We start from the raw sequence: 13,316 nt of genomic DNA, 5'->3' as shown, positions 1-13,316 counted from the left end.
AGACATTTCAAAGTGTGTTTTTTGTTTGTTTTAACAACCTGCTTTTCAGTTGTTTGGGATAATTCGGAAATCATTAGCTTTGGTGATTTTTTACATATAGGCATATGGACTATGTTTGCTTTTAATGGAAGCTCTCTGTTGGGATGCCCTAACTCTCCTGTTTCATTAGTATCCTTCAAGGATACATTTCTCCGAACCATGCACTGCTGAGTGAGTGTCAGCTTTCCCCCTTGTTATAGTTTAAAAGTTGTTCTATCTCCTTTTTGAAAGTTAGTGCTAGCAGCTTGGTTCCACTCTGGTTAAGGTGAAGCCCATCCTTTTGGAAGTCTCCCCTTTCCCCAAAAGTTTCCCCAGTTCCTTACAAAGCTGAATCCCTCTTCCCTGCACCATCGTCTCATCCACGCATTGAAACTCTGGAGCTCTGCCTGCCTCTGGGGACCTGCACGTGAAACAGGAAGCATTTCAGAGAATGCCACCCTGGAGGTTCTGGATTTTAGCTTCCTACCTAAAATCCTAAATTTGGCTTCTAGAACCTCTCGCCCACATTTTCCTATGTCGTTGGTGCCCACGTGTACCACGACAGCTGGCTCCTCCCCAGCACTGTCTATAATCCTATCTAGGTGACGCGTGAGGTCTGCCACCTTCGCATCAGGCAGGCAAGTTGCCAGGCGGTCCTCATGTCCACCAGCCACCCTGCTATCTACATTTCTAATAATCAAATCACCAACTATGATGGCTGGCCTAACCCTTCCCTCCTGGGCAGTAGCCCTGGGAGACTTGTCCTCAGTGCAAGAGGACAATACATCACCTGGAGAGCAGGTCCTTGCTACAGGATCACTTTCTGCTATACCAGGGTGATGTTCTCCTACTGGGAGACCTTTCTGATCCAAGGCAGCATGGACCACAATAACCTCGAACATCTCAAAGAAGCTCAACTCCTGAACCCCCATCAGGCCCGGTGAGCTTTGTTCTTTGAGAGGTTTAACTTCAACCTTTGCTTCCGTCCAGGTTCTAAAAACTTGCGCGCTGATGCGCTTTCCAGATCCTTTGAGCCGGAGGATGTTCCAGAGGTCCCTAGCTTCATTATTGACCCTGCTTGTATTACCTTGGCGGCTACTACCACAGTCCAAGTTGGGAAAATCGTCATTCCCCATCGGCTACATGAGTGTGTATTAAGGTGGGCTCACGATTCCAAACTGGCAGGCCACCCCGGTCGCGCCCGGACCTTGGAGATGCTGCGAAGGCATTATTGGTGGCCTACTAAGATACAAGATTCCCGAAACTACGTGGACTCATGTCCTACTTGTGCTCAGCAAAAGCCACCTACGGGGAAGTCTTGGAGCTTGCTTCAGCCTCTCCCAGCACCTACTGAATTGTGGTCCAGCATTTCAACAGATTTTATTACAGATCTGCCTGTTTCCCAGAACAACACGGTGATATGGGTTGTTATCGACCGCTTCTCGAAAATGGGACACTTTATCCCTCTACCGGGTCTTCCTTCAGCCCCGGAACTTGCCATACTTTTTCTGAAGAATATCTTTCGCCTTCATGGACTCCCCAAGGAGATTGTGTCCGACCGGGGACCACAGTTTGCTGCCAAATATTGGCGTTCCTTGCGCCGAAAGTTCAATATTACTCTGAATTATACATCGGCCTACCATCCTCAGGCTAATGGGCAGACCGAGAGGACCAATCTGACCTTGAAGACATTTCTACATTCCTATGTTAATGATCAGCAAGGCAATTGGTCAGAGCTCCTCCCCTGGGCCGAGCTGTCGCACAACACTCATGTCGCAGCAGCCACCGACACATCTCCGTTTGCAGTAGTCTTCGGATGGCAGCCCTGACTGCCTCTTCCTGTACCTTAGACGGTTCCGTCTCCAGCGGCTCAATCCATGGCTCAAACCATTCGCCATGTGTGGACCTGAGTAAAGGAGCGACTGGCGCAAGCTGCAGAATGCAGCAAGCACACCTCTGATCTTCATAGATGACCTGCTCCACTCTTTTGTCCAGGCCAGAAAGTATGGTTGAATGCTCGACACATCCGCCTAAGGCTATCCTCTCACCGTCTGGTGCCCAAATACATAGGACCATTTCCGGTAATCAGAAGAGTAGGAGCTGTTTCTCCAGCTACCTCGTTCATTGGGCGTGTCCCTGTTGAAGCCATTGGTTCTCTCCTGGCCCTCTCGTAAAGACCCTCCTGCCCCGCGTGTCTCTGCAGAACCAGACATGTCTCTCCAGGTAAGACAGGTCCTCGACGTCCGGTGACGCTGAGGCAAGTGGGAATATCTCTTAGCCTGGGAGGGCTATGGGGCCGAGGAGAATTCGTGGGAACCATCTCAAAATATTCTCGATAAGGATCTTCTGAAGACCTTCCATAGAATGCACCCTGAGAAACCACATCCGCGTAGGGGGAGGCCTAGAAGGGAGGGGTACTGTTACATGCCCCGCTCGTGGCTGTCCAGCGCACGGGATTGATCACCTGCATAGTTCCTCAGCGAGTCCCAGGACGACCTCCCTCATGGTAGTTGCTAGCACAGCTAGGCCCCGGAATCATGCGGCGGCGGTTGCCGGGCCTTCTACTGTATGCCAGGCCTCACGCCAAGGTTAGGCATCTTCCTCCATGCTAGCCACGCCGATACGCTCTCACGCACGGCCTGCCCCGACACTTGTAGGGCCGAGGGTGGGTCTGGGTTACACAGCGTGCCCTGATTTATCTACAATATAAGGAAGTTCCTGACTTCACTTCCTTGCCTTGGCCATCGTGTCGGCTTATATGCTAGATTGTCTCTGCGCTTGTTCCTGCTTGTTCTTAGTCTCGTTCCAGGATCTTTCTGTTCCAGTTCCGTTCCTGACTTGTTCCTTCATCCTCGTTCCTGAGTCCTGCCTGTTCCTGTGTTCGTCTATCTACCTTCCCAGGTAGTACCTCTGGACTGACTTCTGGAACTGACCTTGGCTTGTTCCTGACCTGCCTGCCTGTCTGCCTCCTGTCTTTGACCTCAGCTAGTTCCTGACTCATCTGTCTGTCTGCCACCTGCCCCAAAGACCTCAGCCTGCTCCAGACCTATTCGCCTGTCTGCCGCCTGCCTCAAAGACCTCAGCCTGCTCCAGACCTGCTCGCCTGACTGCCGCCTGCCTCTAGTCCTCTGCTTGCCTCTGACTACGACTGACCTCTGGTATCTGACCCTTGCTTCGTTGATCACTCCTCGGACTGACCTATGGACATTGAACTTTTGCCTGCCTGACCTCGCCTCCAGATTCTGGCTCAGTTCCTCGCCTTGTCATCACCAACTCTGTTATGGTTCTCCCTGCTCCAGCTCGAACCCGACCGCACTTCTTCTGTGTCTGTGGGCACGCCGGACTTCCATTCTCCCAGGAGACCCTGCGAGGCCCACCTAAGTTCAAGCAGCCCAGGTCCCTACGGGCTCCTCCCGGGGGGACCTCAGGCTTCCAGTGGTGAAGCTCTACCTAGCCTCTGTCTCCTTCAGTGCTCCGCCCTCTGGGGCCAGTTACCTCCTGTTCCCTTTCAGGAGCCATTCCATCCTTGCTCCAGGACAAGGGTCCACCCCCGAGCGCAACATATAGCAGGTAATGGACTTCTCCTCCAAGAACTTATCCAATCCTTTTTTAAACCCAGCTACACTAACTGCACTAATCACATCCCCTGCAACCAATTCCAGGGTTTAATTGTACGTTGAGTGAAAAAGAACTTTCTCTAGTTTTAAATGTGCCACATGCTAACTTCATGGAGTGCCCCCTAGTCCTTCTATTATCTGAAAGAGTAAATAACCAATTCACATTTACACGTTCTAGACCTCTCATGATTTTAAACACCTCTATCATATCCCCCCTCAGCCGTGAGTTCTGCATGTAAATGGCTTTGACCTCACTGTGTATATTTGTTTCTTTTTTGCTACAGTCCTCAGCCATTTTTGCTTATGTTTTTAAATCTTTTTAAATTCTGTTGCTAGTACTGGCTGGTCCAATTGCTTTTGTAAACTTCTCTTTGGACATGAAATTCATGTGTAATCTGTGGGATGGGGTGAAGGGTGGCGATGGGCTCATACAGAATGGGACATAGTGTGAAATCAAAATAAAATCAGATGTGCATGAAAAGACATCAGATTGGAGAAGAATGGTAGCATAGAAGAAAGAGTTAGCATGGGCATGAAAAAGAAAAAAGACATTTTTTTTGGAAGAGATAAGATTCCTAAAATAGAGACAATAAGATAAAGAAAAGAGTGAATACAGATCTGTAGCACATATTTGTTTTGCCAGAAAATACCCAGATAGAAATTGTCAAACGTCCCCCCTCTTCTTAAGATATATCAGAGAGTGATGGAAGAAGATTTATTAGTTGCCATTTTCTATATTGATTATAAATCATTTTAGGAATGTAGTGGTACACTCAGAAATTCACATGATTTGTTTCCTCAAAGTATTTTTTCCACTCCAGACATGAGTTGCATGCCAATGTTATGACTAGGATGTTCCTAGCCCTGCTGTGAGATGTATTGTAGGAGATAAAAATGTATTACTGTAAGTTTCAACAAACTATTTTCCCATGACTTCCTCAAATTGGCTGATGTCTTTCCTACAAACAAGTTCATGATGCTGGAGTAGAAGTGAAGCATCATCCAAGACTCCAATCAGAGAGAAATATATTACTGCTGGAAGATTTAAGTCCATACTTTTGCAAGAGGATGTGGATACAGCAGTTAGTGTAACTGGATTTAAAAAGGTTTGGATAAGTTCCTAGAGGAAAAATCCATAAACTGCTATTACGGTAATTAATAAGCAATAGTAAGCTTGTGATTTATCTAGGTACTTGTCAGGTACTTGTAGCCTGGATCGGCTATGGAAGGAAACAGGATACTGTGTTTGAGGTATCCTTGGTCTGACCCAGTATGACAATTTCTTATGTTTTTATGTAGATGGTACTGTTGCCAAGAATACCTTCTGGAATTAACAAATTGATGGCATTCAGTACAACTGCTAAACTCAAAATGAATCACACTTACCTTGGTTTCTAAAAAGCCTTTTATTTTTGTGTACACATCTTCAGAAGGGAAGAATGACTTTTGCTGTTAGTTTATTGAGCAGGAAAGTCAGATTAAAACCAATTTCATGCTTTCAGCTGGGTCCCGGGGTACAGAGAGCTAAAGTAAGTTGCTCAAGATACAGAGTCGGTTACCAAGACTAGGGAGATTTAGGGACAAGTGTACTCAACAGTGTTAATGGTGATGCAAGTGTTAACGTGCGTTACATAGTTTATTTTATGTAATGCAGATTTTTAATGAGCAGCAACAGCACTGTTAATGTGTGTTCTCTAGCTTGCATTAATGTTCTTGCACAATCTATACAGAGTTATGCTAAATAGCTTACAACATGCATTAAAATGTAATAGATGCATTGATGCAAAAAGCTTAACTACACCTCAGGGTTTCAATTATCCTTTTGCATTAATGGTCACATGAGTGAATATTTTAATGCATGCACATTAATGTGTGTTAACAGGGGCCACATTTGCATCTCATTGTCTTCAGATTAAAAACCCTTTTCACAGTTGATAATGTCTTTAGTACATTGGCCCTAAAGTGACTTGCCCAAGCTAGGAAGTCAGTGACAAGGGAATCGAACCTCCAAGCTTCTCCTTAATCATTGTCCAGTGCTAGAACAAACTTGGGGCCTGTTCATCAAAGCATTTTCCCATAGACACAGAATGTGAGAAATGCCTTAGTGAATCAGGCCCTTGGTCATCCCATTTGGGTTAAGTACCTCTTTCTTTAAAGACATGGTGAACATTGGTGTATACCTTTTTATGGTGTTCCTTCCTTTCTACCAGCCTTCACATGTAAATTCCTTTACCCACTCCTAAATATAAATCCAAGTTTGTTTCTAATCTACAGGCCGATACAGTACAGCCTGCTCTTGGACACGCGTTTTCCCTTACTCCTTATTCAGTAAGGGGAGGAAAATGCGCGTCCAACCCGCGGGATACAGAAAGTTAAATGTGCAGCCAAGCTGCACATTTTACTTTCTGAAATTAGCGCCGACCCAAGGGTCGGCGCTAATTTCTTCCGGCACCGGGAAAGTGCACAGAAAAGCAGTAAAAACTGCTTTCTGTGCACCCTCCGACTTAATATCATGGCGATATTAAGTCGGAGGTCCCGAAGAATAAAAAAAGTAAAAAAAAAAAAATTTGAATTCGGCCCGCGGCTGTCGGGCCAAAAACCGGGCGCTCAATTTTGCCGGCGTCCGGTTTCCGAGCCCATGGCTGTCAGCGGGCTCGAGAACCGATGCCGGCAAAATTGAGCGTCGGCTGTCAAACCCGCTGACAGCCGCCGCTCCTGTCAAAAAGTAGGTGCTAGGGATGCGCTAGTGTCCCTAGCACCTCCTTTTGCCCGGATCTTCCGCCGGACCTAATTTAAATGCTGCATTGCGCCGACCACCGAGTGGCCGGTGCACGCGCCGGGAGAACGGGCGTTCGCCTGCTCTCCCGCGGACTTTACTGTATCGGCCTGCTAGTCTTCCAGACTTCCTAAAGCAGTAACAGCATCAAATAACAGAAACAAAATTACAAAGCAATAAAATAAACAATTGCTTAATATATACTAAATAATATACAAATATAAAATAAAAAAGAACACATATACACAGTGGAAGATGCCTTGTGAAATGTACCTATTTGAGTTAATGGCCATGGAAGAAATAGGAAAAATGGTGCCACTTATTTAGGAAGAATGCATCCACTAGTTCTTTCTAATTAATTACTGTAGCAGACTATGCAAAAAGTGCATATTTCTCATGAAAAGAGCCCTACTGATAATTCTTTATAAGGCCCCTGGTGGTGCATGTTGGTTGTTACATATAAATGTAGGCATCTTAGTATTTATGCAGCTAATTATGTTTGGTTTATCCATTCTTTTTTTAATTTATATTTGCAAGGTGAGGCATTTTATGGCATTGGTTCATTACTGTGTCTTCTTTTCATAATCATCTTATTTTGAGATTGCCTTTTTTTCCCTTTGATTTTACCAGACTTCTCACTACCCACATTTATATCATACTAAATTCTCAGCTGTCACAGGAGAAAGTACAGCTCCAGTCACTCCCCAAAATGTTCCTCCTTTAAGAGGGTTGAAGACTTAGGAATGAGAATATTGCTTTTTATTAACAATACGAGAATAGCAAATATTCTCTGATAACAGTTAGGCTTAAGGTCATTCTTGAGATTTATTTCTATTCTTGCTATCCATTATCTGAAATCCATCATTCACGGCTTTTTGTTACAATGTAAATATTTTTGCAGTCCATAGTTATTATCAAATCATAAATAATACTAATAGTTCATTCAGGAGCCTGAAATGGGAGAAAGCCTAAGCTAACTGTATTGAATTCAAATTAGGGAACCACAGGTGGCAGGTGTCTTAGGAAATGTATGCCACCTTTTTAATAGCTGGTTTGTCCTCAAACACACAAGCTATAGTAGACACCAACTGTATACTACTGTTTTGCCTATCAATGGTATAATTCTTGACTCACTAAATGATCAGCCAGAGTATGTGTGAAACCATGTGTTATCCATGGGCTAGCATTCCTACACAGGACCCCAAAGACCACACCTCAAATAAGGCTTAAACTGGTAAATGTTGTGTTCCGAAGCCATGGACGGCTGCGGCCCCCTACCTGACCCAGACCGGCAGGCCGCCGCGACAGCGTTGGGTAAGTCATGGGAAGCTGAGGCTTGTCGTTCCCATGCGCCGGTGCAGGTGTCTGCGATGGTCACCGGGCTTGGGAGCCGTCCCTGCTTCCTCCTCGCGGCATTGGGCGGCTTCCCCCACAGGCCGGGAATCCAAGATGGCCGCCACCATCCTTAAGCGCAAGGCCGCACCTCCTTTCTGAATTTAAAGGGACCTCGTCCCTTTAAGTGCCTGCACCTGTTTCCAATGAGCCAGAGCAGAGGTAGTATATAAGGAGACTTCCTCTGCTCATTCCTTGACTTGGCAACACTTCGGGTTGTTCGAATCTGTTTGCTTCGGTGAGTCTTCGTGTGCTTTGGATCCTTCCTTCCTGGTTCCTGTCTCATCTTAGTGATTCTTGGTTCCTGACTTTGGATTGGCAAGCGGTGATTCCTGGTGTGTGACTTCAGACTGGCAAGCGGCGATCCCTTGGTGTGTGACCTCGGACTGGTAAGCAACGACCCTCTGGCACTTGACCTTGGACTTCTTCTGGACATCGCCTCCAAGGGCCCACCTAAGTCCCAGTGGCCTGCGGTCCCTCCGGGCTCCTCCCGGGAGGACAGCAGGCTTCCAGAGGTGAAGCTCTAGTTGTCCCTTGCACCGACCTCATGACTCCTTGACCTCTCAAAGTTCCACCTAAGTCCCAGTGGCCCGGGTCCCTACAGGCTCCTTCCGGGGGGACCGCAGGCTTCCAGTGGTGAAGACACACTTGGCTTCCTCGACGTCACAACTCTTCCTCTGCCTCCATGGTCACCTCAGTCTCCAGCGCCGAGGGTCAGCCGGTCACATCTTCTGCTCCACCTCTCCACCTGACGGGAGAAGCTAAGGATCCTTCTCCTAAGGTATACCATCCTCACATCGGCCCAAGGATTCACAAGCCTGAGCATAACAGATTGCCAAGTCCATGAACCCAGCAGAGGTATCTGCCTGCCAGGCCATTCCTGGAATGGCCCAACATATAAAGGACCAGCAGAAGACCCTGGATGCCCTTGTCTCTGCAGTGGAGGGCCTGAACCAACGCATCGAGGCATTAGGGCCCATGAACCCCACTCTGCCATCTCTGCCTGTGGCTTCTGGGGGCCACTCTACTTGTCAGGACCCCGTACAGGCTGCCGTGGACGATCTCGGGCAGGTAATCCCCACGCATCTCCCAGCGCCCTCTCGTTACGCTCGAGATGCAAAGTTGTGTCGGGGATTCCTTAACCAGTGCCAGGTCCATTTCTCCGTATTGCATGCTCAATTCCCTATGGACCTGGTTCAAACCAGTTACATCATGTCCCTGCTCAACGGGAAGCCCTTGATTTGGGCCTCTCACCTATGGGAGAGGAGAGACCCTGTGTTTGGAAACCTGGACCAGTTTCTGTCCGCTTTTCAGCAGATATCTGATGAGCCTGTCCGTAAACCCACTGCTGTTTCGGAGCTACTCCGGTTGCGACAGGCTACTTGGACAGTGGCCGAGTACACGACATAAGTCCGTACCCTGGCCGCAGAGCTAAACTGGAGGGAGGATTGCCTCCATGAAATCTTCTTGGAGGGGCTAGCTCCATGCCTTTAGGATGAACTAGCAACAAGGGAACTCCCAGACGATCTTAATGGCATGATAGACTTGGCCAATCGAGTGGATTGTCGCATGCGGTTTCGTCTTCCGGAAGGAGGCCCTCACCCTTTCCCAAGGGTGAATCGGGAGCCCCCCAAACACCGGCTGAAGAACTCATGCAATTGGGTCATGGGAGACGTTTCACACAAGAGCGCCGGCAGCGAATCAGAGAAGGCCTCTGTTTTTACTGCGGCACGGCGGGCCATCAAATAGCCACATGCCCGGCGCGACCGGGAAACTCCTGGGCCTAGGACCTGAAATAGGTTTCTTCCTGGGCCTAACCTCACCTGCACCTCCACTAACCCTACCAGTGGCGCTAACATCTGCGGCCGGTGAATTCCACACATTAGCTCTGGTAGACTCTGGCGCCGGTGGCAATTTCATTATGAAGAGCTTGGTGGAGCACTTGAAGATTCCACAGGTCCGTGTTTCAGCTCCACTGGTCATCTCATCGATCCAAGGTAAACCCCTCCTGGGGATGTGTGACACACATCACGGAACCCGTCCAGTTGAGGGTTGGACTCCTTCATCGGGAGCGAATGCCCTTCCACGTCTTGGAGCATTCCATACATCCTATTGTCCTGGGCCTCCCCTGGCTCCAGGAACACAGTCCCCAGTTCGACTGGAAAACATTGCAACTATCCCTCTGGGGGCCGAATTGTCATGATAATTGCCTCCAATCAGTGATTCCAGTCTCATGCTCCACCACCGTCACCAGTCCTCAGGGCTTGCCGGCCTCCTATGCCACGTAAGCGGATGTCTTCTCCAAGCAAAAGGCCGAGATACTCCCACCTCATCGGCCATTCGACTGTGCCATCAACCTCCTCCCGAGCACGGAGTCCCCTCAGGTGCGCACCTATGCCCTTTCGCCTACGGAGACACAATCCATGACTCAGTACATCAAAGAGAATCTGGAAAGGGGCTTCATTCACAAGTTAACGTCCCCAGCGGGGACTGGGTTCTTCTTCATTGGGAAGAAGGACAAAACCCTTCGCCCTTGCATCGACTATTGGGGCCTGAATGCAATAACGGTTAAGGACCGGTACCCCTTGCCCCTCATCTCTGAGCTCTTCGATCATCTGCAAGGTGCGAAGGTCTTCATCAAGTTGGATCTCCGAGGGGTCTATAATCTGATTCACATCAAGGAGGGAGACGAATGGAAAACGGCCTTCAACAACCTAGACGGCCACTATGAGTACCTAGTGATGCCATTCAGGCTCTGTAATGCTCCAGCGGTGTTTCAGAACACCATGAACGAGATACTCCGCAATCTCTTGTATCGGTGTGTGGTCGTGTACCTTGACGACATTTTGATATTCTCGGATTCCCTGACCACTCACCGTCAGCACGTCGTCCAGGTACTACAACGTTTAAGGGAAAACAGACTATATGCGAAACTAGAAAAGTGCCTTTTTGAGCAGGAGTCCCTGCCCTTCCTGGGGTATATTGTCTCCAGTGAGGGATTCCGTATGGACCCCCAGAAGCTAAAAGCCATTCGGGAATGGCCACAACCGTCCAGACTGAAGGCACTCCAATGGTTTTTGGATTTCGCCAACTATTACTGGTCTTTTATTCTCCATTATGCATCCATTGTTGCCCTGATTACAGCCTTGACCCGAAAAGGCGTGGATCCCAAGAACTGGCCTCCGGGAGTGGAGGCCGCCTTCCTCTGATTGAAATAGGCGTTTCTGCAACAGCCGTGCCTTCACCATTCAGATCCGCAATGGCCTTTCGTCATTGAAGTGGACACATCCTCAGAAGGTGTAGGGGCCATTCTGAGCCAGACTTTGGAAACCACAAGCTACACCCATGTGCCTTCCTCTCTCGCCAGTTCTCCTCGGCAGAACGGAACTATGCCATTGGCGATAAAGAGCTCCTTGCCATTAAAGTGGCCCTAGAAGAATGGCGTCCTTGGTTAGAGGAGGCACAATGTCAGTTTACGGTCTACACGGACCATAAAAACCTTGAATACCTGCATCAGACACAGTGGCTCAATCCTCGACAGGCACGTTAGGAGTTATTCTTCACCCTCTTCAACTTTGTCCTACGCTATAGACCAGCCGGGAAGAATCTTAAGGCCGACGCTTTGTCCCGTGTCTTCGAGACCAGAGAAACGTCAGAGGATCCCCAGTTTATCATAGAGCCATCACATGTCCTGCTGTCCACCACCATGGCCATCCTTCCCGAGAAAACTCTGGTTCCGCTGCACCTGCAGAAACAAGTCCTGGCGTGGGCTCATGACTCCCGTTGCTCTGGTTATCCGGGACAATATTGGACCTTACAGACCTTTTGCCGATATTATTTGTGGCCTAAGGTCAACAAGGATGTCCGGTGCTATGTAGAGTCCTGCCAGTCATGTGCCTGTCATAAAAGGATCCCAGGTTCGACCCCAGGCTTGCTTCAGCCACTACCAGCTCCCTCGGAACCATGGACCCATCTTGCAACGGACTTCATGGTCAGTCTATCATCATCCAGTGGGAACACGGTCATATGGGTGGTCATCGACCAATTTAGTAAAATGGCACACTTCATGCCACTCCCAGGGTTGCCGTCCGCACCATAGCTGGCCCAGCTGTTCGTTCAGCACATTTTTAGACTATATGGCCTACCAAGAAGTATCCTCTCGGACCGAGGCCCCCAATTTACTGCCAGATTCTGGAGGCCCCTCTGCCAGAAGTTCGACGTCACCCTGGACTATACTTCTGCTTACCACCCGCAGACCAACGGTCTAGCGGAGAGAACGAACCAAACCCTAAAGCAGTTCCTCCGCATCTACGTAAATTAGAAACAGGACGACAGGCCCCTCGGAGATCCAACTTGGTGAAGACTGGGCAGAATTTGCACTTAATTCACACCTTTCCATGGCTACCAGATCCTCTCCATTCCAGATAGTCTATTGGAAGCAGCCACGCCCACGCTGCCGGTTCCCATTTCTGTCACATCCCTGGTAGCCCAACTCTCAGCGGATGAACTGCATCGCCTGTGGATCTCCACACGGCGCGCACTGATTAAAGCTAGTCAGGTGGTAAAAAGGTATGCCGATTAGCAACGGAGACCGTGCCTGCCTCTGAGACCTGGTCAAAAGGTATGGCTGAGCACCCAGTTTATTCGCCTGAAGCTGCCATCAGCGCAACTGGCACCTCAATTTATTGGGCTATTTCCCATCCTTCGACGGATTGGTGCAGTATCGTATCAACTTCGACTACCACCTTCACTCAAGATACACAACACGTTCCATGCCTCCCTTTTGAAGCCCCTGGTGTTATCTTGGCCTTCCAGTACACCTCCGACTCCCCAACCCATCGCCTTCAAAGACGACCTCACCTATCAGGCCGGGAGGTGTTGGACGTGCGGAAGCATAGAAAGAAATGGGAGTATCTGCTAGCCTGTGAGGGGTTCGGCCCCGAAGAAAACACCTGGGAGCCATTGGCCAACATACTAGACCAGGACTTGCTTGAGCAGTTCCATAAAGACCACCCGTCTAAGCCCAGGCCTCCAGGAAGGCGCCCTAAAGAGGGGTGTACTGTTGTGTTCCACGGCTGCGGATGGCCGCGGTCGCGGTCCCCTGCCTGACCCGGACAGGCAGGCCGCCGCGGCAGCATCGGGTAATTTGCGGGAAGCTGAGGCTTATCATTCCCGCACACCCGTGTGGGTGTCTGCGATGGTCGCCAGGCTTGGGAGCCATCCCTGCTCCCTCCTCGCGGCGTCGGGTGGCTTCCCCCGTGGGCCGGGAATCCAAGATGGCTGCCACCATCCTTAGGTGCGAGGCCACGCCTCCTTTCTGAATTTTAAGGGACCTCGTCCCTTTAAGTGCCTGCACCTGTTTCCAATGAGCCAGAGCAGAGGAAGTATATAGGGAGACTTCCTCTGCTCATTCCTTGACTTGGCAACACTTCGGGTTGTTCGAATCTGCTTGCTTTGGTGAGTCTTCATGTGCATTGGATCCTTGCTTCTTGGTTCCTGTCTCGTCTTAGTGA

Source organism: Rhinatrema bivittatum, chromosome 6, assembly GCF_901001135.1.
Source record: "Rhinatrema bivittatum chromosome 6, aRhiBiv1.1, whole genome shotgun sequence".
In the NCBI taxonomy this organism is placed as follows: domain Eukaryota; kingdom Metazoa; phylum Chordata; class Amphibia; order Gymnophiona; family Rhinatrematidae; genus Rhinatrema; species Rhinatrema bivittatum.
The sequence above is the reverse complement of the archived record's forward strand: the minus strand, read 5'-3'. Positions refer to the sequence as shown.